Source organism: Leptodactylus fuscus, chromosome 5 (assembly GCF_031893055.1).
Source record: "Leptodactylus fuscus isolate aLepFus1 chromosome 5, aLepFus1.hap2, whole genome shotgun sequence".
Taxonomy (NCBI): Eukaryota; Metazoa; Chordata; class Amphibia; order Anura; family Leptodactylidae; genus Leptodactylus; species Leptodactylus fuscus.
The window spans coordinates 9,442,759-9,469,102 of NC_134269.1; the positions used below are offsets into that span (position 1 = coordinate 9,442,759).

Below are 26,344 nucleotides of genomic sequence, written 5' to 3' on the forward strand. Positions count from 1 at the left end.
ATAATTTTTTCCTACTCAATAACCAGCATGATTTACAGAGGAGGGGTGCACCTATGGGGGGGGGGGGCTTTCTTTTCCCTCGTTAGCAAATATTGTAATGGGGTGGTGGGAAGAGAAATACCTGTATAATATAGTGAATCCCTACAGAAATCAAAGCTGGAAAGTGCAAAGTGTGACAAAAGTGAATCTTTGCAATGTCAGACAGAATACGTGGAGGCCCAAGTCATGAAGTCAAAAACTTCTGGCTGAACTAAGGAGAAAGTGGCACAACTAAGGAAGAAGGTGTCTGACCGAGGGGATGAACTAGAGTCTGTGGTGCAGACGTTGCAGTCAGAGCAGAACCTGCAGGAACTAAAGCAAATTCAAGTACTGTAAATAATGAAGTGATGGAATGGCAGAGCAGAGCTGGAGCAAAGAGAAATGGATCTCCATGCAGGAATATGCAGCCTGCAGAGGGCGCTCACAGAGTCATATGAAAATAATGAAAAATTGTCTGTTTTGGTGAAAAATAAAGACAGTTGATGGAGATGTCTGTCCCTGCTCAGAATTTCCAAACCTTACAGGTGAATCAGTGAAGTGGAGAAAAACCTGGAGATCTGTGCAGATAATGTATGAGGACAAAGCCAAGGCTTATGACAAGCTAGAAAAGGCCAAGAAAGAATTGGACCTCCAGGTTGAAGACATGAGGATCCAGTTTGAGGAAAACGTCTAATTTATCTGCTCAGAATGTAGATCTAAAAATGCTTATTGCTAAACTAAAGGTGCAAGTGGACAAACCGGAGGAAGACCTGCAAGTTGCTCTAGTGGAAATTGAGAGGAGACTGCTCAGGAAAATGTGGCAGTGAAGAGTGTTCTGGAGCTGGAATCAGATCAGGGCACTACAGAAAGCGCTGGTGACAGTTATGCATCTCGCTTTGCAGAACTCTATGCTCTGTCTCCAGCAGACTGATTTGTTTTCTTGCTTTTCCTTCAACCAAATTTGCTTTTTGCTTCTGACACCAGTTCCTGTGAGTTGTCTGCATTGCTCCTTCATGAATGCGGCTTCATCTTTAGCTGCAGGAAGTAACTTTTCCTTTTCCTGTACAGACAGGTGAGTCTTTGTAAGTGTCTCGTAGTTCCTCCAGAAGTTTTGTATTGTTCTGGAGATCCTTACGCACGTTCTGCAATTCCACTTCCAACTGTTTTTTTAATCAGATCGTTCTCAGCAATGGCTGCTCTCTCTTGTAGCAGAACCACAAGCTGGGTTTTATCAGTGAGATCCATCTGGGTCCTTTGTAGCATTAGCGCCAGTTGACTCCATTTGTCGCTCTTTGATTCTCCATCGGCAGTGGCAGTCATCAGTTGTCTTTCCGCTTGGCTAAGCTTCTCTTTGTAATGGTCCACTCCAGCCTTCAGGTCACTATCCGTGTCACTTAGAGTTGGCTTGTAAAACATCAAGTTCATGAACTGTTAGCAATCTGAAGCTTCTCCTCTGCCGCTTTCACATCTACTTGTAAAGAAGACCTTTGTTTCTCAAGATCAACTTCTAATTGGGAGATCTGCTTCTCCAGCTCTGCTTGGTTGTCTTCACGATCGCCCATACGAGTAATTGCCTGAAATACCATGTACTGCTGCTGTTGTAGGGTATGCTGTAAACGCACAGTCACTTCAGCGGTTTCCTGAGGGCTGCCAGTGACCTGCAGGAGCAGGTGGAAGCAGAACCAGTTGGAGACAGGCAAGCGGTCAGTCCCCTGAGAACTGGTATCCGTAAAGGACTTGTTAGGCTTTTTCTCAGCGGTCTGGCTCACTCCAAGCCTCAGTAAAGACTTGCCCTCTATAGGTTATACAGGGTTCAAGAATTGAGGTATTGCCCTGTATGTGGGCTAGGCTGTTTTGTTCCCATTATAGCTGAATAAAGCCACTTATTTTGGATTGCATTTACCTGATCTGCTGTTTATTTGGCACCCAGCGCCACCAACACCTCTGTGAATCCAGGAAAAGCGCTTACCTTTGATGCTAAACTACCCCCAATTGTCACAAGACGTAGACACACATATGCTGAGAAGAAAAGATTTACTAGGAGTCCATAGCAATTAAGGAACGGAAGAAGGAAGACGTCATAGTCCTAATCATTAGTTTTCTGTGCGAAGTGTCTTCGCTTGGTCTGATGTAGATTATACAGCCTGGTCGCGGTTGGATGAAGGACTTGCGATAGCTCCTTCTCACACTTGGTGAAGCAGACGGTCTGAATTACACAAACACATACTGGTGTGGTTATAGCAGTTGGATTCCGCTGACAAAAATGGCATTTGGATGATCTATGCGCATGCAGTGTGTGTACTGGGATTCCCCTAAGGAAGATGGTGGAAATCATTCTATGTGCATGCGTATTGCCTACTCTATCTGTACGACATACGGAAATTATGCGCATGCGCATAAGAACTTGACTTACATGCTCCGGATGGTATAGAAGACAGAACGCAACAGATCATCTGAAGGTAGGTGTCAAATATGTCCCAAGAGGACTAATAATTAAAGTTTCCCACCATGGTATAAGACTCTGATTTCCAAAACACTTGGGAGAACAGACTTACCGAATACTCCACTAAGTTAATGCAGATTATTACTCATGAGGAGGAAAAAAAAATAAATAAAAAATAAGAAACCTTGAAAAGAGATCTAATACAAACAAAAGAGGAACTGTCTCCTTTTCTGGATTCACAAATATAAATGGACCAAAATCCAGAATCACATGAAAAAAAAGCCTAGAAGACAGTATAGTCCTAACAAAGAAAAATAAATGTATAAGGGATTCTAAAGGACTATGGATTCATAGGGCGTCTTTTTGCGGGGCTGGGTGTACTTTTTAGTTCTACCATTTTCAGGAAGTGCTGTTGCTTTGATCACTTTTTATTCCAAGTTTTATCAGAGGCAAAAGTGAAAAAACTGCGGTTTGGCACTTTTGACTTTTTCCTGCTACGGTGTTTACCGAACAGGAAAAATATTTTTATAGATTTGTAGAGCGGGAGATTTCAGACACGGGGATACCTAACATGTATATGTTTCACAGTATATAACTACTTTTATATGGTGTTCAGGGAAGGGGGGGGGGTGATTTTCATTTTTAATTTTTTTTTTTTTTAATTTTCACTTTATTTTTTTGCATTTATTAGACCCCCTAGGGGTGTTGAACCCCAGGGGGTCTGATCACTAATGTAATGCATTACAATGCTAATGCATTGCAAAAAAAAAAAAAAAAAAAAAAAAAAAAATCATTTCTTTTGCAGGCTGCATAGACCAGCCTGCAAAAGAAAGTGAATGCAGACCGTCCGGGAGCCTTTACAAGGCTGTCATGGAAATGTGACGTCGGCCCTGGAGCATGCTCCAAGCGCTGGAGATCACCGGTAAAATGTCGGCACCCATGCACCGCCGGGAAAGTGACACCTCCGGCACCTTTGACCACGGCGCCGGAGGAGTTAGTGCCTCTGATTGGTCCGGGGATTGGAGACATTAGCGCTGGTTGTCTACTGCGTAAAGCAGTGAACACCCAGCGGCTATGGCAGTCACCTGGCTCCAGGGCAGTACCATAGTTACACACCCGGCATGCGCTGTACTATTATGGTGGATGTCTGGAAAGGGTTAATCCCTCTTTCATAAAATTTAATCTCCTTATGTCTATGGATTCCATGTGATTTGTTCTCTATATTGTGGAATTGTTTGGCTTTTGGATTTACTCTAAGATAAGTGATGAAGGTCCGGGGATGGATCAAAACATTTTGTTTGCAAAAAATAAAACTTTGTATTTATTGCAAACACGCCTGTCAGAATGTCTATTTTTCTTGCAGTGCGGCGGTGAGCAGCTTTTCTGGGCACCATCTCAGTTGTCCGAGTGATGTATCGTTAATACCCAAGTGATGGGAGGTCATTGATGTGGTTCTGAAGCTTCAGTCTCCATGGCTGGGGATATCCATGTGTACAAGGCCTAGGACTACCAACAACCAGAAACTAAGGGGGACACTACTGAAGAGTGTTATATACTTCTATTAGGTGAAGAGGACCACTCCAAATTCCAAGTCATATCTGCCAGATCACTGGAATCCATAATACAGGGAGGTCGAAAGTGATCTTAAGTTATAGAATTATACTATTGTATTAAAATAACCATTTGGACATCAGAGTTATTCCTGATGACCCCTTTGTAGTCACATCCAATACATCTGTATTAGCTACAACCTACTGTGAGAACAGAACCCCGACACCCAACTTTCACAACCTGGCTTATCCACCAGGTAAGTTCATGATAAAGTTCCACAACTGGCCAGTCCTCCATAACCATAGCCTGCATCTCATACAAGGAAGGATTCCACGTTCCCCAACTCCGTCCATGAGGGAAGCTCATCCTGACCCATCCCTCTACTGGTTGGATTATTTTCCAGTACCCTCATGGTTACAATGGACACCAACTGTTCTAATGTCTGGTTTCAGAACTAAAGTGCAGGACAGTTTATTAACCAGTTGATTCCTGGAAAATATGAAGGATCTTAGAGATAATGACCCTGTAAGACATGTACAGGATCTACTAGAATGTAGTATCAGGAGAGAGCCCTCTTGTTTTACCATTGGCAAGGAAGGACCATTAAGAGCTCAACATCGAGAAGCCAAAGGCTCTAAAATCCCAGGGATGACGCACTCCTCCTCAGTAATGCAACCAGGCTTTTATCATACACAGATAACACATTTCAGGGGTTTAAAAGCGTCTAACACAGACGCACCCCTTCATCCGATCTATATTATAAGACCCAAAACAGAAAAGGAAAGAAATGAGTAAGACAAATCACTCCTATCTATTTCAATTAATGGAATGAGGTTAAGTCTTCAGTAATGTCCAAAAGTTTTCTAGCTCTTTAACCATCAAATCACTCAAGTGTCAACAGTAATAACCTAAAGAGCTAGTAAGCCGTTATTATAATGCTGATTGCTCTACCAACATCCTGACCTTGTTGAAAGACAAGAGACAGTCGCTTGTGGATGAATTAAGGAGGAAGATTGATGACTGCCAGTAACTTATCAAAATATCAGCATCATAACCATTTGTGAAATTTGATAGACTGATCACCGCAAGGATTTTGTATTATGAAAAAGATCTGTGACAAAATATAAAAAAAAAAAAAAAACCAAGATTGATTGGACTTTGCCGCAGGTAACAGACTCTTGGTCTAATATGACAACCAACAAATCTAAAAATAAATGATCTGTTTTGTAGTATTGGCTGTGTTCAGAGCATCAGTAGTAGAGCAACCAAGAAGCACGCATCAGGGCCAGAAACACATGGGGATCACTCTAGATCTCCAAACACTAGGTCCATCAGGAACTGGGACCACCAGTCTAGTCCTAGATTCTGCTCCGCTCGACCTAAGTACAGTGGTCAACCAGTTCACACATCCCTATGGACACCAAATATGTCCCACCAACCAGAGTGCTTTTTCAGTCACAATCACTAACCTCAATGGAGGATCTACCTCAGATGTACAGCACCCATCTCCAGAAAAAACACACCATTCTATACAGGTAATATCCACCCAAACCAAAGTTACCTGCCACATCCAACCAACTCAACAACAGAAATTGTTGTGGTTAAAAAGAAAACCCGTCAAGGACGTAGGAGGGGAAAACAAAGCAATAGGAGTAGAAAAGGGAGCCAAAGAAAAACAAAAAAGCCGAGTACTAAAAAGATATTTAACCTCTTCTCATCTACGAACGTAGCATCCTAGTAAAGGGACATCTTTCTGTCCAACAAATACCAGGACAATGGAATTACAAAAGGGACTTTCCTTCTGCCATTCTTACAAGTTTGATCTCTTCCGGATCGACCTTGACTTACAGGGCTGTGACTGGGACAAACATCCCAAATAATGTGATATCACTGAGATCCTTAGGTCTCAGAAAAAAAAAAAAAAGAGATCCTTCTCCCCTCCCAAAAATATTTCGGCGGTAGAGACCGTAATTAGCCTGATACAAAGGGACATGGTAACCCTACGGCAACAAATAGAAAATAATCAGCTGTCATGTGAGTCTACTCTTACTCCTGACCAGAGACAGGCTCTCCATACTATCACACAGGATAGGTCATTAACCATTAAACCAGCAGACAAGGGGGAGCCATCGTCATCATGGATAAGGCGGATTATCTGGAGGACTTTTAGCCACAAAAAAGCTACTTGAAAAATCAGGTCTAGACCCCAATATAATGAATCTGTGTGGACCCCCTTACGGTAGTACTGGAGGAAAACTACTTTTTATTCAAAGACAATACCAGCAGAAACAAGGGACTGTGATGGGGGGGGGGGGGGGGTCAAACATGGCCCTGCTTTATGCAAATGGCTATATGACACATTTTGAAGATACATGGGTGTACACAGACCCTGACTTTCAAATACACTGTTGGCTGTGGAAACGCTACATAGACGACATCTTCTGCCTAGGGACAGGGGATATCAATTCATAATTGAGATTTAGAGACAAAAATTAATGTAGTCTGACCGAAATTACAGTTCACATTGAATTTTAGCAACACCCATATCAATTTTCTTGACACTAATTTCAAAGGACAAAAGGGGACATCTTACATCAGACTTATATGTAAAGGAAACCGATAGAAATAGCCTCCTGTATTTTTCTAGTTTTCATCCTCCTGCAACCAAGAGTAGCCTACCCAAGTCACAAGTCTACACATGTGGTATATCTCCTCAAATGTCCGTGCGGTCTCGCACACGTTGGGGAAACAACCCAGTGTGTGCGGGAACGTATCCATCAACATAAATCAAACATCAGATAACCTAACCCACCTACCTGTTCCAGCCCACTTTGTTGACAAAAATCATTCTGTGGCCCAGCTCCGGTTCCAGGTATTGGAACAGGTTGAGCTACCTAGGAGAGGAGGCGACAGTACGTCTCCTGAAGAAAAGGGAGGCATTTTGGATCTTTAGGCTACAAACTATGGAACCGATGGTTCTAAATTGAGTGTATGAAATCTCTGCTTTCATATGAATACTGTACCTTGTAACTAACACACTTTTCTCATTACAGAACCATCAATGCCTCTACATCAGATTGCCGTCCGAGTACTCGACAAATCCATATCCTTGATCATCAACGGGATGTGCATCACATACTTGCCGTGATACATGGTACTACCACACTGAGGGTGATCACCTCGTTCTCTTCTTGCCTCTTTTCTATCTATTTCATCCTTTTTTCTTCCTGTGTTTTTTTTTCGGTTTTTCTCTTTTTGCTCTTCTTCCCTTCTTTATAGGATACACAATACACATTCATTGTCCCTATTCCTTATCTATTTTGCATCCATTTCTCCTTACCATATAGGTCACACACTGGCCTTTAAACACTACATAGTATCAGGCTCTTCATCCATGCATTGGCCCTTTAATATTGTAATACCATATTGTCTTCTATGGCTATCGCTACAGTTACTCTTTGGGATCACGTGATGCCTTAACCCGGAGTCACATGATTGGGCTCAGACTGACGGCCGACGCTGACCTTGTACCACTTCCTCTTATAAAGCAGTCCCGAGACTCCACTGGGCCCCACATCCACCCAGACCTGCTTTACTGGCACCTGCAAACCAGGATCACAAGGTATTGCTCCCCCAATTTTACCATATAGTCTTACATGTGTTATACAACATACTTGACTTCACTCATTCAACCATGCCTGTTGTTGCTTTACTCTATATTAGGGGCACCAGTATCTATTCTTACTAATCGCTACAGGAGCAATTTTTTTTTTTCTACCAAACAGATCTTAATTTTGGTGAGTGGGTCTTTTATATTTCTCTATTTATTCGACATTTATTTTCTACCCGTTTTGGATTATGACAGAGGCATTTATGAGACGGTAGCTATTATTGTTGTGCCAGGTGTTTCTGATGTAACAATTACTGTATAGAGTAACAGTATGCCGTATTGTACACCGCTAGTGGTGATGTTGCTGGCGTAATATGATTATATCGATTTGTGACATTTGTATATTTACATAAGTAGGATCAGTGTTTATGTTCTTTCGATTAATCACAGATTTACTCACAAGCACATATGGTGATGATGTCTGCTCACATGTTCTATTGATATATAATATTCATTTTGTAGAGTCTGAGGAAGGCTCCCTGTGAGCCGAAAACGTTCACATGTACACCATCTGCTGTGATTTCCAGAATTGTCTCTAATAAATTTTAATTGCATCCAAAGAACAGTGGGATCTTTTTAGGCCTAACTTTATAGATACCTTCTCCTCACTAGTTTCTGATGAGTTCCGAACTATTAACTCCAGTCGAGCGGTTGTCGCAAGGGGAATCTAACAATTCCAGAACGGAAAGATCTCAATCAACTTAGTAAAAATACAGAATTTGTTATAAGAAGTGCAGACAAGGGAGGAGGAGTATGGCATGATCGGGTCGACTACACAGACGCTAATAGAATCCTTTCAGATACTGAATACTACGAAACACTATCAAAAGATCCCTCCGTTCAGTATCAGAATATAGACATCTAATAAAGCATCCAATGAGGGTATCCTACCATTATAAATGTGGATGTTTGTTCCCTAATCACGCCTAAACGGATATGCGTGAAATTTTGCATATACTTCCCTTGGGTCCCAGAATGAAACAAGATACTCTGTAGATCCCTACACCGCCGGTATTCACAGCAAATTAAGCTGACGTTCCCTCCGGTATCTGCTTGAGGACCTCAGATGATGTCATCCCAGGCCCTTGACAAGTAACCGGATTGGCTCGTGCTTCAATGTAGGCGGAGCCATCGGCCAGGCAGCAATCTAAAGAAGATGGTGGTGCTCACTCGCTGGGGAGAGAACCGTGCATACAGACTCAGTTTCCAGCGGCATGCCCAGTGTATCGGCTATGGCTTTACAGTCAGTACGCCGGGACACTGCCGTGTTCACCCGTGCTTGGGCCAGGAGGTTCCACAGGAGGTGGGTACCGAAGACGGAGGGGTCTGTGGAAACTGTGAGGGGGTCCGGGAGAGGAAGCAGGGAGAACCGTGGGAGGGGATGCCATGGTAGAAGGAGGAGTGGGTGGAAAGGGGAAAATGGGGGACAAGAAAGAGGGCCAGGGGAGTGGGGGTAGAAATGGTGGCCACATGAACGGGAGGATTCCACGGGAGGGGTGCCCTGAGGTAGGTATGTGTGCCGCCGTGGAAAAGGAGGCGGGGTGCTACGCGAGAGGGTGGAAGTTGGAGGTGGGGGGGGGGGGGAGTTGCTGTGGGAGGGGGGCCTAGGGCTGGGGTACCATAACCAACACCAATTGCCTACATGTTCGAGGCTCAACTCGAAAGTTGATCTGCAGACGAAGTTGCGGGCAGATGCTAGTTTTAAATAAGAAAGCTGAATTTCTAACAAACCATTCCCCCCCCCTCCCCAAGAATGGCACTTTATTACCACCTCCCAAAGATACACAAAAATGTCAATAATCCACCTGGTAGGCCCTCCATCTCAGGCATAAATTTACTTACCTCACACCTATCCCAATATATAGAACAATTCCAAATATTTGTGATCAATCAACCCTCATATTTAAGACTCACACACTTTATTGAACAGACAAAGGTCACCCGGGCAGAAAACTACCTTTGGGTCACCCTAGATGTTGGTTCATCTAGGGTGACCTAGACCCACACTTCCCCAGACACAAGGAAAATTTATATTAGACTGTGATGTTATGCTGTAATATAAACAATATCCAAATTCACGCCAAGTTTTGCGAACCTATATATGGGAAATTTACATTCTTAGTAAACAAAATTGGTCACTCAATATCAAAATTTTACACTCTATATAGATCTCCTTATGATATGGGAATGTTCTACCATTGAATGGTTAAACTTTATTAACCCCTTAACGCTCTTGGCTGCATTACACAGCCGAGAGCCAGGACGAGCTGCCCCGGTGAATTCTCCGATCGGTGGTATTAACCCTCCCAATGCCATGACACATGTCCGCGACATCGAGAGAGTTTTCTCTCTGATCTCTGTGTCTATGGAGACGCAGACACACTTCCTATATAGCCTGTGTGTATAAAGTGTGTGAAATAAATAAAGCCCCAAAATTCCCTTTTTCTATAGCAAATGGGTTATTACAAAAAAGACAAAAAAAAACGAAAAATTAATAAAAACAGTTCATATTTGGTATCGCTGTGTTCGTAACAACCTGTACCATAAAACTAAAACATTATTTCACCTATATGGTAAAAAAAATAATTTCTGGCTTTTTCTTTTTTTTTTCTCCGCCATCTCACCTTATAAAATATGCCCTAAAAAGTGATCAAAAAGTCATATGTGCACCAAAATAGTACCAATGAAAAGCACAGGTTGTCTCGCAAAAAAAAAAAAAAAATAAGCCCTCAACCAACTCTGTCAATCGAAAAATAAAAATGTTACGCATCTCAGAAGATGGCGATGCAAAAAACCATTGATATGTCCTCAAATGGGTTTTTGTTCAGCAAAATTACCAACGCATATAAAAAAAAAAACAAAAAACCCCTATAACTGAAGTATCGCCGTAACTGTACCGACCCACAGAATAAAGTTCACATGTTACTTATGCTGTACACCATGTGGAAAAACATTTAAAAAGTAAAATGCAATGCCAGGATTGATTTTTTTTTTTTTTTTATCCAGCAAAAACGTTAATAAAAAAAAAAATAGCCAATAAACTATAGGCACCCAAAAATGGTGTCATTACAAAATGCATCTATGCCGGAAAAATACAAGCACTCATATGGCCACGTCAACACAAAAATAAAAAAAATATAGCTTGAATAATGTGGAAAAAAAAAAAAAAAAAAAAAAAAAAAAAAAAGCCAAATGTGTCAGGAGGGGAATATATAAGCGGTGGAAGAGACTCCCAAAGTGCCCCCCCCAATCATAGGAGCTACTGTTCTCCGCACAACTTATATACTCCCTCTTCATCATCCGCTGTGCATTCATGTCTGGGATACTAATACTCACTACACCCCCTGATAAATTCTTTGAGGGGTGCAGTTTCCAAAATGGGGTCACTTTTGGAGGTTTCCCACTATTGTAGTACTTCCAGGGCTCTGTAAATGCAACATGGTATCTAGAAACCATCCTAATGAAATTGCTGCCTGAAATCCCTAAAGGGGCTCTTTGATTTCTGAAGACACGTATTGCGTCACGTTGCACAGTAAGGCCACATATGGGATATTTCTACAAACTGCAGAATCAGAAATAAATATTATGGTATGTTTTGCTGTTAACCCCTTTGTTACGGAAAAATGTGGTTTGAAATGGAAAATGTGCATAAAAAAAGTGACATTTGGAAATTTCACCTTCATTTTGCATTAATTCCTGAGGAACAGCTAAAGGGTTAATAAAGTTCCTATATACAATTTTGAATAGTTTGAAGACTACCGTTTCAAAAAAAAAATGGGGTCATTTATGGGTGTTTTCTATTATATAGGCCCCTCAAAGTCACTTCACAACTAAATAGGTCCCTAGAATACAAAATCTTGAAATTTTCTTAATAATCTGACAATTTGCTACTAAAGTTATAAATCCAGCATCCTAGAAAAGTAAAAAGACTTTGAAGAAACAGCCAATATAAAGTAGTCATATGGGAAATGTTAATTAGGAAGAATTGTGTGTTATGACTGTTTTCACGAGAATAACAAACTTTCAAAATTTATAATTTTATGAAATTCTCTGTATATTGTTAGAGATGAGCGAACAGTGTTCTATTGAACACATGTTCGATCAGATATCACGCTGTTTGCATCTAATACCGCGTGGTAAAGTGCGTGAAAACTCTATTCCCCTCCCACCTTTCCTGGCGCTTTTTTTGCTCCAATAACAGCGCAGGGGAGGTGGGACAGGAACTACGACAACAGGGACATAAAAAAAAAAAAAAAAAAGTAGGAAAAACCCATTGGCTGCCGAAAACATGTGACCTCTGATTCATAACAGCGACGCCCAGCTTCGCGTCATTCTGAGCTTACACTTGGTCACAGACGGAGGTCTGTGCCCATAGAGTTAGGAATTAGATTCTGGTAGGCAGGGATAGGATAGGAAGGGGAAGAAAACCAACAGCTCTTTTAGAGCTACATTTCGGTGTCTTGTCAGTGTCCATCACCCAATGTCTAAGGTCTGGGACACCTTGATGGCACCCCCTCGCCAAAGTGCCGCCACGGAGGGTCCTAGTGTCACCAGGCGTGAGAAGTATAGGCGCATGTTGCGGGAATACCTTTCCGACCACAGCCCTGTCCTCTCCGATCCCTCTGCGCCCTACACGTATTGGGTGTCGAAGTTGGACCTGTGGCTTGAACTTGCCCTATATGCCTTGGAGGTGCTGTCCTGTCCTGCCGCCAGCGTCCTATCTGAGAGGGTGTTCAGTGCAGCCGGTGGCATCATCACTGACAAGCGCACCCGTCTGTCAGCTGAGAGTGCCGACCGGCTCACTTTGATAAAAATGAACCACCACTGGGTAGAGCCTTCATTTTCGTGCCCACCTGTGTAAAGCACCCCAACATGAAACTCCATGTCTGTGCTCAACCTCTCCAATTCCTCCGCATCCTCATACTCATCCACCATAAGCGTTGCACAATTCTGCTACTACTAGGCTCCCTCCAACATGATTTCCCCCAACTCTGCTGGTTAGAGGCTCAATCCACCCTGATTTTCAAAATCAATGTTGGTGCCAACCTCAACTCACTACAAGGGCCAAATTCACTGCTGGTGACAAGCTCTCCTCACTCCAAGGGCCAAATACACATGTTTCAAGGTATTTTCCCACTTTGATAGAGGTTTTTTGGAATGTGTAAAGTGTGTAGTTGTTAGGCTGTGATGTTGGGGTAATAGAGGGTCTTTGGTGTGTTAGATGCCCCCAGATATGCTCCCCCTGCTGTCCCAGTGTCATTCCAGGGTGTTGGTATCATTTCTTGGGGTGTCATAGTGGACTTGGTGACCCTCCTGAGACGGATTTGGGTTTCCCCCTTAACGAGTATATGTTCCCTACAGACTATAATGGGTTTCGAAACCCGTTTGAACAGTCGAACAGTGAGCAGCTGTTCGAATCGAATTTTGAACATTTTAGTGTTCGCTCATCTCTATATATTGTCCTTTTTTTAGCAAACGCAAAGTATAATGACCAAAATTTACCACCAACAAACTACAATGTGTCACGAAAAAACAATCTTGGAATCACCTGGATAGGTAAATGCATTATGAAGCGATCCTCACAAAGTAAAAGACGTCATATTTGAAAAACAGGGTCTGAGCCTTAAGGCCCAAACTACCCTGCGTCCTTAAGGAGTTAAACATTAAGCAGCAACAACTGGGGTCTACAATTCACGAACACATTCTTGAACTGAAATTGAATATCTAGACCTAGTATGGAGTGAAACCAATACAGAAAGTCACTCTAAAACGTTCTGAGGAGTGGATGGAAACCGCTTACTGAACTGTAATAGTAACCATTACAAGGAATGGAACATATCCCATTCAGCCAGTTTAAGAGGCTCTGCAGAAACTGTTCGGGTAACGAAGATTCTCAAACAAAAGTGAAAGTGTCCCAGAGATATAAAGAGGACCTTTCATCACATGTGGTTTTATATACCGCTAGAGAGCGGACAAAATGCGCTGAATTCAGTGCACCGTCTGCTTTCCCAATCTGTGCCCCGGGTGAAGAGCTAGCGGTGCCGGTACTGTAGCTCTTCACAGTCAGAAGGGCGTTCCGGACAGTCAGGGACGTCCTTCTCCACAGCAGCACCTATCGCGCTGTACTATGAGCGATAAGGAACGCCTCCCCAGGACTTGTCCATAGATGAGTCCTATCAAGTGCGGGAGCCATTCCTCCCCGCTCTCAGTGCAGCGCTGTAAGGAACCTTAATCCACAAGGGTGAAACCTTGATACGAACTGGGGATACGAACTGGGGATTGTAAAGCATTGCTGAGACTACTACATCTGTACGGCTCATGACTGTAAGAGGCCAAAGGGCTACAAAGCTTTGTTGGGATACTACTAATAATATCAGTCTGATTCGTTATTGAAACCTGAAACAAGAGCTAGTAAGCCATTTCTAACCATTACTGTTATGCCTCCAGCAGGCATCTCATATTACCTGTCATAGCCCCATCTAGTGGCCATTGTGCAAATTACCATATCTTTCCCTGTGTGTCCCACTAGAACAGCGGTTCTCAAGCTGGGGGTTGCGACCCCGGTGGGGGTCGAACAACCAAAACACAGGGGTCGCCGCCCTAAAGCCATCAGAAAATACATATTTCTGATGGCTTTAGTTTAGTCGCCGCTGAATAGCCGCGCTGCAGTCTGCAGCAGCGTTTTTCAGCTGGAACGCACGCCGTATGAATGGGATTCTGATTTCAGCACGCACATTGACACATTATTGCGTGCCAGAATGCAAGCCATTTTCCTCCGTGTGAACTCAGCCTAATTAAATCAGCACTGAAATTTTGTGCCTCCTTTTCAAAATAAATTGAAGGCCAACAGATTCAGTGCTGAAAATCTGATGAAAATTTTCAGTGCTTAATCTTTTGGACTCCCATTGATGAAAATAGGAGGCAAGCCATTTTCAGCTCTAAATTTACTGCATAGGAAAAATGTAGTGTGAACGGGCCCTAAGGCTCCATTCACACTGAGGAATCTGCCAGCCAAATAAGGGTAATGGCATAACTAGGAATGATGGCCCCCCCCCCCCCCCCCCCCCCGAGGTGAACTTTTGACGTGGGCCCCCCCACGTCATCTAGGAAGCCGAACAAACTAAAACGCCATTTTGATAGTCAATATCCTTGCCAACAAAGCTTGGATGCTTGCTATTTTAGAAGCAAAGCTGATGGACACAAGAAATGTAGATTTGACACTGGTGGCCAGGACCACAAACACAATGTAGCAGCTGTTGAAGCGTCATATTTGGTGGCACTCAATCGCCAGAGCTATGAAACCGCACACCATTGCTGAGGATTTACTGTTGCCAGCTGCAAAAGACATAGTTCGAGTGATGATTGGAAATGAATATGTTAAGAAATTGAATGCACTTTCCTTATCTAACGACACCGTCCGCAGAAGAATACAGGACATGTCTGCCGATATTCTTGATCAGGTGTTCCAGGAAATTAAATCTGCACCACTACCAATATTCAGTCTCCAGCTTGATGAATCTACAGACGTGGCAAACTGTTCAGTTATTGGTTTACACGAAGTATATTAATGATGGCGACTTTTTTGCAAACCGCTTGAAACAACCACAACTGCACGTGATGTTTTTGACGCAGTCGGTTCTTTTCTAAAAGCGCATAACATCTCCTGGGAAAAGGTTTGCGGTGTTTGTACAGATGGTGCTCCGGCTATGCTAGGATGTCACTCAGGATTTCAACGTTTGGTACAAAATGAATCGCCAAAAGTAAATCGGAACACACTGTATGATACATCGCCAAATATTAGCGAGGAGGACACTGCCGCAAAATTTACAAGAAGGAATGAAAAGCGTCATAACAGGTGTCAATTTTGTTAAGTCGAGTGCCTTAAACAGTCGGCTGTTTTGGCAACTGTGCAACAAGCTAGATGCACCAAACAATGCTCTGTTATTTCACACTGAAGTCAGATGGTTGTCGAGAGGAAAAGTTTTAAAACGTGTCTGAGCTTCGTGATGAACTGTAAACATTTTTTAATCAGAAAGCAAGACCGCAATTTGAAGCACTTTTTAGCGAGCAAACTGAGCTGCAGAAAATAGCTTACTTGGTGGACATCTGTCATCTTGAATGACTTAAATTTATCACTGCAAGGACCAAATGCAACGGGTCTTGATTTGTCCGAAAAAAGTTAGATCATTCCAAATGAAACTTCAACTTCGGAAAATTAAATTGGATAAAAATAAAATTTACATGTTTCCTACATTATCTGCCTTCTTTGAGGAAAATGACAAATGAGCCAGACCAAAAAAAAAAATTATATAACTTCTGTCAAAGAACATTTGCACATGCTTGCAGACGAAATTTCATCATACTTTCCTAATCTAGCTGACACCCCATTTGCACTTGCCAGAAGTCCATTCACAGTGACAGCACAAGAAGAGTTCATTGACCTAATTAATGATGCAGCGAGAACAGATTTCTCTACGATGCCACTGACAATTCTAGATTAAGCGTTTACAGTTATATCCTATTCTGTCTGAGACTGTGCTGCGCCTTCTTCCTTTGCCAACAACGTATCTTTGCGAAACAGGGTTTTCCAGCTTGCTAGTAATCAAGTCTAAATACCGAAGTAGGCTTGTTGTGGAAAATGATCTTCGCTGTGCCCTTGCAAAGACTGCCCCAAGAATTTCTGAATCGGTAAGGAAGAAGCAACCACAACCATCTCACTGAATTTGGCAGCATACTGTTGCAAAATATGGCACTGTTTACTGTTCTATTTAAACCCATGCTATGCCATGGTGAAATGTTATTTATTGGAATTAGTAATAAATATTTAACATTAAATATTGTTTGTGATTAATCACTAAGTTTAATTTATGTTTGACTAGCTGGTACCCGCGACTTGGTCTGTGGTGATTGTAGCAGTGGGTATATACAGGCGCGGGTAAGGTTTTCGTAGTGTGTATAAGGTATGGGATATGAAATGTAACTTTGCATCTTGTGGTTTCTGTAATGCAGAGACTACGTGAGACTTTTGTGTTGAAGTTACTTTGTATTTGAGCTGCTATATATACGGTGTTGTGAGAAACTTTACATAGTGACTTTGGGACAGAGGGATTTGAAGTTAACCCTTTCCCGTCGATGGCATTTTTTTGATTTTCGTTTTTTTGACTCCCCTCCTTCTAAACCCCATAACTTTTTTATTTCTCCGCTCCCAGAGCCATATGAGGTCTTAATTTTTCCTGGGACAAATTTTTCTTCCTGATGCCACCATTATTTATTCTATATAATGTACTGGGAAGCAGGGAAAAAAAATTCAGAATGGGGTGGATTTGAAGAAAAAAAAAAAAATAAAAAAAAAATCCAAAACTTAATTTTGAAAAGTCGCCATATTCCGACAGCCGTAATTTTTTTTATACGTGCGTGTACAGGGATGTATAGGGCGTCTTTTTTGCAGGGTTGGGTGTACTTTTTAGTTCTACCATTTTCGGGAAATGTTATTGCTTTGATCACTTTTTATTCAAATTTTTATCAGAATCAAAACCGTGAAAAAAAAAAAACTGGTTTGGCACTTTTGACCATTTTTCTCGCTACGGCATTTACCGAACAGGAAAAATATTTGTATAGCTTTGTAGAGCGGGCGATTTCGGACGTGGGGATACCTAACATGTATGCGTTTCACAGTTTGAAACTACTTTTATATGTGTTCTAGGGAAAGGGGGGGGTGACTTGAATTTTTAATTTTTTTTTTTAAATATTTTTTTCACTTTTTTTGCATTTATTAGACATCGGTGGGCGGTGTCGCAGATTGTCAGAGCGGTGGAGGTCGGCAAACATGGCTGCTCCGGAGCGTTAAAGAGAGCCTCCTGGAGTATCGTTAAGGTGAGGGGCAAAGTGGTAAAGTATATGTATATGAGATTGTGTGGGGTTAGGGGCGAGGCTGTAGAGGGCAATATGAATTTTGTGGCTTGCTATGGTCCAAAGTGTGTGAGATTGCAGAGATGGTGGTGTGAGTTTGGGTTTTGTGGGGGTCCTGGCACAAACGTATGTGCGCTATTGTGACAAAAAGTAGCCTATTGCGCAATCGGGTGTATTAACTATGTTTGTGGAAACTTTCAGCCAAATCGGTCGAGCGGGTTTTGCGTGATTGAGGAACAAACATCCGAACATGCAAACATCCAAACTCACAAACTTTCACATTTATAATAGGATTTGTAGCAATGAAAATACATAATGCATATCAGGTATTTACATTCTGAATCATAACTGTAGCAAAATTACAGTTATGAAGTAGCCAAAATTATTTTTTGGTTTGGGGTCACCACAACATGAGGAACTGTATTGCAGGGTCACGGCATTAGAAAGGTTGAGAACCACTGCACTAAAGCCACTGTAGTTTCAGCCCACAACCTGGTGTCATCACCAGGCTATCCTGTAGTTAGTCCTTGTCACTTCAGGCATGGACTCTGCCACACCATCCTAAACCTCTCCAAGACTCCGGGCCTTTAGAAGCATCGTTGGTATGTAATCTCTATACCCAGCACCCTACCTTCATGTATCTAAGCAAATAGTTTCCACACTCCCTAGCATAAATTCTACTTGTAGTTGTTCTAGCTAGTAGACCATGCACAATAGAGCCTGGCCCAGCTCCCATCCCAGACCACATGTAACCATAGGCCTCATAGATGTCCATTACCTCCCCACTACCACAATGTTACACATTTAATGTTCCTTGCAGTATTACATATATAGTTTGTGTCATAGAAGATCACCACATGCCCATTGTAACTGCAATGTACTGTTTGTTCCCCAGTGTCACCCTATCCTTGTAATAAAAGTTAAAAATTGGACGCCGCTCCAGAGTCTAATGAATTACAGAGAAGGAGTTTAGCTGCCTGTAAACTTCTGCACCACACACATAGGGAGGACAGAACAATTACTATTGATTTATTTTTTGCCACCATCCTCCTTATGCATGCGCAGCTTCAAGGATATGGAATAGATGGATTTTAGACACTGGATAGTGCCTTAAACTTTTTTCTTGGTCATTACATTTCACCATTACTGACATGTGATTTATGAAGGTTAGAGGTCCAAAAGTTTTCTAGCCCTTTATCATTACTGAAGAATGGTGAGCAATTCCATAGATTGAAATAGAAAGGAAACAAATGAGTAAAACAAAACCACTACTATCTGTTTTGTGTTTTAAAATGTAGACCTGATGAAGGGGTGCATCGGTTAGACACTTAAACCCCAAAACGTGTTGTGTACATTAAAAGCCTGGATTTATATCTAAAGTGTCCCATTGCATTATGAGGAGGAGATCATCCTCCCTGGGATTTTGGTTTCTACTTGTCACCTGGTCAGTCAGCCCCAATGTCCCGGCCAGTTGCGACCCTTGCTTACAATCCTCACAATAAAATTCAAGCTTCATACCCAAATAGGTTAAGTAAGTCTTCCCAGGATTTGAGGAGAATCTTCGGGCAGGCTTGCTTTAAACCCACAACTGTAGCAAGGAAAAGCACAGGGGAAGGGGAGGGGAAAAAAAATATATACAGCCCACTACCAGAAAAATGCCGTTATATTGAAGGAAAGTTGACTTTAGTAACACTCACGTTCCTGTATGTTAGCAGCGGTGCACGGAATGAGCCCCTCGGTCCGGGGCGCTCCTGGGCAAAACAATCCTTGAGAAGTAAATCCAGCAACCAGCCACTTCCTTAAAAATATTTCATTTTATTGGATTAATTCCATAAAAAAAAAAAAAAAAAAAAAAAAAAAAAAAAAAATCGCATGATGTACAACATCTAGGTGACACTCCTTCGATGGACAGAAGAGCAGCTAACGCGTTTCGGAAATTATTTCCTTATTCGTAGTTCAAGCAGAAGGAGCGCAATCCTTTCCTGTTGCAATCCTCAACGCATCTAAGAGCCCAACATCACAATAATCCACAGGTGGACACATACTGGACCTCATTCACCCACCTCTGCTCTCTACCCAACATCTAACTGAGCACGCCTTACTAATATTCCCCAAATGAACCCCCCCTCCCCCACAGGAACCGTAACCATCTTGACTTCCAGATTCCTCTTGCACAGTCACTTTGCCTATGGCTTTTACATCACTAATACTTAAGCCCTCAACTTTGTGGCCCCTAAAATAAACTTGACCAACAACTCTAGAACATGGTCCTGTTGCCTTTGGAAGAAAAGCCACTCCCAGTAGCACATCCATTATAAAGAGTGGTCTTAACTTCAAGCTGCACTTACCACTTCTAAATGGGCTCCATATTCACCACTCATATCTTCCCTATCCCACAAACCCAAAGAATTATGCAATCCCTCCAACTCCCTCCTCCGTTGCCTCTTCAGACATTGCGTCTCAGTTGAAGACTTGTCAATTTTTACAAACTCCTGTTTCGTCATCACAGACTTGGCCTTTTCCTAGATCTTCCTACCTCTCCAGGGTCAGCATCTCCTACTTGCACACCAGCTCCTCACTATGTCCTTTCTGTAGGCGTCTGTCCCTCTCCCCCACCCCAAGGATCTTTCCCAGGACTCCTCCTGTCCATCTAAATCCATGGCCATAGAAGCACACACTCAAAAACAATGCTACGCCGACACTCAAACCTGGACATAACGCAAAAGAGTCATGGAGACACTCAGTGATCTCACGTAGAGGAAACTGAATTCAGATCCTACTGATATTTTTGCAGAAACTTTAGATGTATTTTAATAGAGAGAGATAGTTTGGGCTTTTTCAGAGAGAAGCCCAATATCTGAAAATAGAATATCCAGTGACCCCTGTGTTTCATGGTCACACCAAGAAGGATTTCCTCTCCTACTATGACCAATTATCTCAGGCATTGGCTCATTAAATGAATGTGAGTGGGTGGACGGCCTATGGCAGAGCTTGGCTGGAAAGCCACAAAGAAGGTTGCTACTGCTGGAGACGATTTTGACTAATCTGAACTGGTCTCCATCCTAAGTGAGGTAACCAATTTCTGTTTAGTTCGAGCCCAGACAGGCAGGTGTCGATCCGTCCAAACATCAAAGTGGCAAGAACGCTCCTCCAGTGGCGTATCTGGATATCCCATCATCAATTGCTCCAGTACCAAACGGCACTGAGCTCCCCATACCTACACCTCCTGAGGAAATCAGCCATCATTAGAAGAAAGTGGCACATCAGAAGAATATGTAACTGATCCAGTCTAGTGTCAGTAGGAGAGATACTACCCCAATAAAAAGGATCTCAAGGACTTGATACGAGATATGGGACTCAAAGTCCAATGCTGAGCTACTGACATCTAGACTGAAGAAGAAGTGGAACCTTCTGGACAAAAGTGTTCAAGTAGCGGAAACGTCGCCACCAAGGACAGTACAACGAAAACGATGGGAGATTACATTTGGGGACTTCTTCGAAAGTGACTTACAGTATAGTTGTAAATCTAGAAAGTAAACACACTAAGTTTAATATCTCGACTCTTACAGTCCAGTATAATGACATTATCTTTCTATGACAGTTATTGTATATGAAGATAGCTGAATATAGTCGTTATTTTTACTAATAGACATTTATATTGTTTTCAATGCCCTGGCCATAAAAACAGTTTATTTTTTTGTAATGCCAACCTATGCACTGATAGGAAACAACATCTGATGGTCAAGGACAAAAACTCTGCTACATAAAGTAAGGCTTTTTCTTCTGATAGCTCTTGGTACGGAAGATCTATAGATGATATGCTATTGGTGTGATCGGGGAGGAAAATCAAATTTTGTTGAATAATCTCAATTTAAGGTTTACTTTCCAGACTGAGAATATATCAATTCTCTTATAGTCAGCTTGACAGGTAATGTGCAGGAAAATAGAGCGGCTTCTGATCCATCACAAAAACCAGGTTGGCAATCCCATCTTGTAGGCCACAAGTCCTCACCCTGCACGTGCCAATAAAGCAGTCCCAGATGGGGAGAGAACACGTTTGAAGAGGCTCCAATAAGAACAAAGGTTTGATAAACAAGTTACTATAGCATACAGGAGATTACGACATTGGGTCATCCCTACGGGTGGATGCTGGAAGTTTTACCATCATTTTGAGGCATTGGTTTCCCAGCTGCTAATCTGGGTTCTTCAGTGGATCTGCATTGGCTCATACTCCTATATATTGAATAGTGGTATTTGTGTGGTTGAGTGGTGTTTTTCGTTATTCCTATGGGAGTCTGTTAGACGAATATGGCGATAGCAAATTTATATAGTATTTGTAATGTTTTGATACCTTTTTTGAAAAAAAAAAAAAAAAGTTAAAAACTGCTATATAGAGGGAAAAAAAAAAAAAAAAAAAAAAAAAAAAGTGTGTCGCCATATTGTGACACCTGTAACCTTCATATTTAAGTGTATGGAGCTGGGTGCAGTGTCTTTATGCAGGACAAGATGGCGTTTTTATTGACACCATTTGGGGAAAGATTGACATTTGATCATTCCCCCTACGCCCAACAGCAGCACAACTGGGGTATTCCTGCCCATATGAGCTGGTAGGCAATTAAAAATTCCACCTGTCCTAACAGCTTTTGACCCCTATAAGAGGCCGGAAGACCAACTCCCCCTTGTTTTTTTTTCTGTCCTGTGGGACAGGACAGGTGGTAGGGGAGAGGTGCTCCGGTCTCCTATAGGGGCCCCTCTCCCCCCTTTTTCGTTCTCTCACTGCAGGGGCAGCTGAAGACCGGGGTAGCGCTTCCTCCCCAGCGTGCAGAGCAGACAGCCTCCTGGCCGGAGGCTCCTGCGGCAGGGGAAACTTCCTTTCCCCAGCAGGCGGGGAAACCTGTTCACGGTTCTCAGGTTCCACCCGAGCCGGGGACCACTTCCGGGTAAGCCACACATGCACAGACCGCGCGACCTGCTGGAAGGTCCGTGATGGCGCCATTTTGGAAAGAAGGAGCTCAGGTGAGCATATGTACCTATACCCCTCCTCCTATGGAAGCAGAGGGGGGAAAGCATTTAAAAAAAAAAAAAAAAAAAAAAAAACACACAAAACACCCTGACTGTTCCATAATTGGCTGCAGGGGCGTGGTTTCCACCCCCTTTCCCCAGGAGTCCACTCCACTTTGCTTGTCGCTCCGGTTACCGGCACTACATCTGAGAGCTCCTGCCTCAGAAGTGGATTCAAGTGCATACAAGGATTGGATTCCTTTCATTAAGGTTTGGTGGAGAGGGAGGGGTTTGAGCTTGCAGCTTTAGGAGAGTACGGTCCCTCATGTTGTATTGGGTTTTCCCCCCCCCCCCCCCCTTTTTCCTCTTACAGAATGTCTTCCTCATCTACCCTTCCTCGAAGACAGACTACTTCTAAGAGGAAGCATTTAGCTTGCGCTAAGTGCAGGATCCCCCTCCCAGACGCCTGCGAATACAGGTTCTGTCAGGGATGCAGGGCTCCCCCCTCCGAGGCTACCCCCATCAGAGAAGTAGTCTCATGGGTGAGGGACTTGGTATCATCCATCTTCCTCATGGAATGGGAGACTCTCTCCCATCTCACTAAAAGACCCCAGCTAGAGGTGTCCGAGCCCTCCCTTCCCTGGAAAGATTGCATATTGGAGAGGTGGAGTCCTCAGAGGAGGACTCCAGAAATCGGAGAAGGAGATCTTTCCCCTGGACAAGATGGGGAGACTCCTTAGGGCCGTCCGGCCCAGAGACCAGGAAGCTGGCGAAGGTCCTAGCCAGAAGATAAAACCATTTAGTGCCAGCTCAGACTTGGTCCCTGTGATGGAGGGAGAATGGAGGCGCCCAGAGAGCTTTTACGCCATCATCCAGATTCAGAGCTCTCTTCCCTGTGACGGAGTCCCAACAGGGCGTCTGGGATCCACCACCTAAGGTCAATATTGCGGTGGCAAAATTGTCCTGCCACACTGATTCCAGCTGAGGATGGGTCGAGTTTGCGCCACCCATTGGACCGCCGAGTGAAGGGGTCCTTAAGGCAGGCATATACCACAGCCTCTGCCCAGGCCTCTGTGGTCATATCGACCAATGCGATGGTCTTAGGCCTGTGGGCCGAGTTAGCGTCCCTCGCTAGGGACATAGACGCAAGGGTCCACCAGGATGACCTCCTGTCGGCCATGTCTGACATCAGTTTAATGGTGGACCACCTAACTGAAGCTTCTAGGATGCAGGCAAGACTAGCCTCCAAGTCTATGGCCCTCACCACCGTGGCCAGGCGTCCTTTGTGGCTAAAGCCGTGGAGGATGGACAACACCTCCAAGTTTGGACTTTGTGCGCTGCCGTTCGAGCTGGGAAGGCTTTTCGGCAAGGAATTGGATATAATCATGGAGAATCTGGCGGATACGAAGATGAGAAATATCCCTGAACCGCCCGAAAGGAGGACGTCCTTTCGTGGCAGAGGTTCCTCCGCTAGAGGACAAAGGCGTTCTGCCCCCCAGTTCAGGGGTAAGGGACGTGGCGGTTCCTGTGAGCAGAAGGGCCTCAGAGATAGATATATATAATATATAATCACTCTCTCATGATGTAAATAAAAGCTATATTTTATGTTTTCCTTTTAATTCACGAGGATCTTTCCTGGTTGATGCTGGATTTTACCTTTCCTACATGAATGCAGGTCCTATGTAATGGTCAGAAAATCAGCCATGGGTTCCATCTTGTGGCCGGGATATCTCTTGATACATGAGGTGTCCCGGCCTCATCACTCAACTACAATATGAAGGATAGGTCAGAAACCCAGCCAAGTGCCAGACCATACAAAGGTTAAGGACTTCATCTATGACATTCGAAGAGCTAGGTGCCAGAAGAAGGAACTTCATGGTTGTATTCTGATATAATGTCCATCAGGGACAACACTGGATAGGTAGTAGGAGCTTATGGAGGTAAATACAAGGCCCATGTTGGACAGACAGGTTTGGGGGGGGGGGGGGGGTTCTAGAGCAGACTAGGCTAGGATAAACCACTTTTCAGATTGTGTGTCCTGAACAGAAGTGGGTCTGCTGTGCCATGAAGGAAAAGAATTGTGTGAGTAACGGAGTATTTAGATGAGGAACAAGGAAGGGGAAGGGGGGGTGAACCAGTCAGACAATAAGAGGGTAGATGGGCTACAGAGGGAACAGACTATTGAGGAGATTGTAGACTGGCCCCATTGGCTTTACAACAAGATCAGATCATTACCTGACAGTAAATTTCTAGACACAACAAGATTGGTTTCCTTATAGACCCCACAAGGATCATGGAGGACACCTGAATGTGACTAGCCATAATACAGTATATTTGGGTCAGTTCCCCAGAGGATCGTGCACCCACCCATGAGGAATCAGCAGAGTACAGACTTACTAGAGTAGTATAAAGGTCATACATTGTTTATTCAGTTGTAAATCTTAATTTATGAAAAATACCTGACTTCAGAAACAAAGCTAGACATGCTTTACGATCCCTGAAAGATCTGACGGAGATGAAACCCCTATAAGTAGTGTACAGTATCTACTAGAACGGTCCATCAGGACAGAGGTCTCTTCTATTTTATCCTTTACAAAAGGAGAATGGGCGACTACTGATTATCATGGCTGGTGGTATCCATGTGTACAAGGGCTGCAGACAATGACAAACTAAAGGGACAGCTTTGAAAAGGACAAGGAAGAGTTATCTACATAGGATATCAGGTGAAGGAGACGACTCCGAACCATCTACAGCAATGAGCAGATCACCATCCTACAGAACCAGCGCGACCCCAGCCCAGACGTCATCTGTCAGATCACTGGAAGCCACAATAAAGGGAAAGAAAGTGATCCTATTAGTAATAGAAATTATACAATTCTTACATAAAAGCAATTTTTGTATTTTAATGTAATGAGACCTCCAGTTGTCACATCTCACATTTCATTTTTAAAAATTAAAATCAAAGCTTTACAACAAAGCCCGTGTTCAGGATGGAAGATCTAGACATCCTGCAAGAGCCAGTGGCCTTCTACCTTCTTATATCTATTAGCAGAATACAGGGGAGGAGAGAGATACTATTGGTATATATTAGTAACAGGAATATAGAACGCATATGATGATCCAAGGCTCTGTTCACACTGCTGTCATCTCCATTTTTAAGCGTGAAAGCTTTAGACTACAAGCTTCGGTCCACAAGAGGAGAGCGGGACATCCTTTAAGAACCAGTAGATCTCTGGAACATATGAAGCTTCCAACCATATCTAGAGAGGTGAAGACCCTGTGAGGTGAAGAGGTGAAGGCCGAAGGAGGGAAAGATTTTACTTGGCTTTTCCTAGGGACACTCCAGAGGGAGGTCAGAGCTACCAACTATACCCCATACATAGGGGGTTGACCTGAAAGTGGAGAAAGGAGCATCAGGAGGACCAGACAAGGATCTGGGTATATATGGAAGGGGGATAATGAGACGGCTTCAAGGAAAAAAGGCCAGTCCTTCTGCATTTCCCAGAAAACCCCTCCAGAGCGCCTAAAGTTTTGTAGCCAGACAAGGCCCTTGTGACTCCCTCTATTCTCTTACTACATGCAGCAGACATATCCCCCAACCCTAGTCCATCTTGTAACCCAACAACATAAAGAAACCCTATGACTATCTAACCATCACCATATCCTCCCTCCTGTCCCTTATCTGTGCTCTGAAACCACCCTCAGTATATAACATGGATCCTGCTGGTCCTCACAGGAACCTGGATCCTACA

The 26,344-nt window shown here is 43.2% G+C and overlaps 1 pseudogene; it reads left to right on the top strand.

Moving 5' to 3' along the window:
• Positions 1–3,358: 3,358 nt before the first annotated feature.
• On the top strand, positions 3,359–16,403 carry LOC142204381 (protein FAM200C-like; annotated as a pseudogene).
• The last annotated feature ends 9,941 nt before the right edge of the window (positions 16,404–26,344 follow it).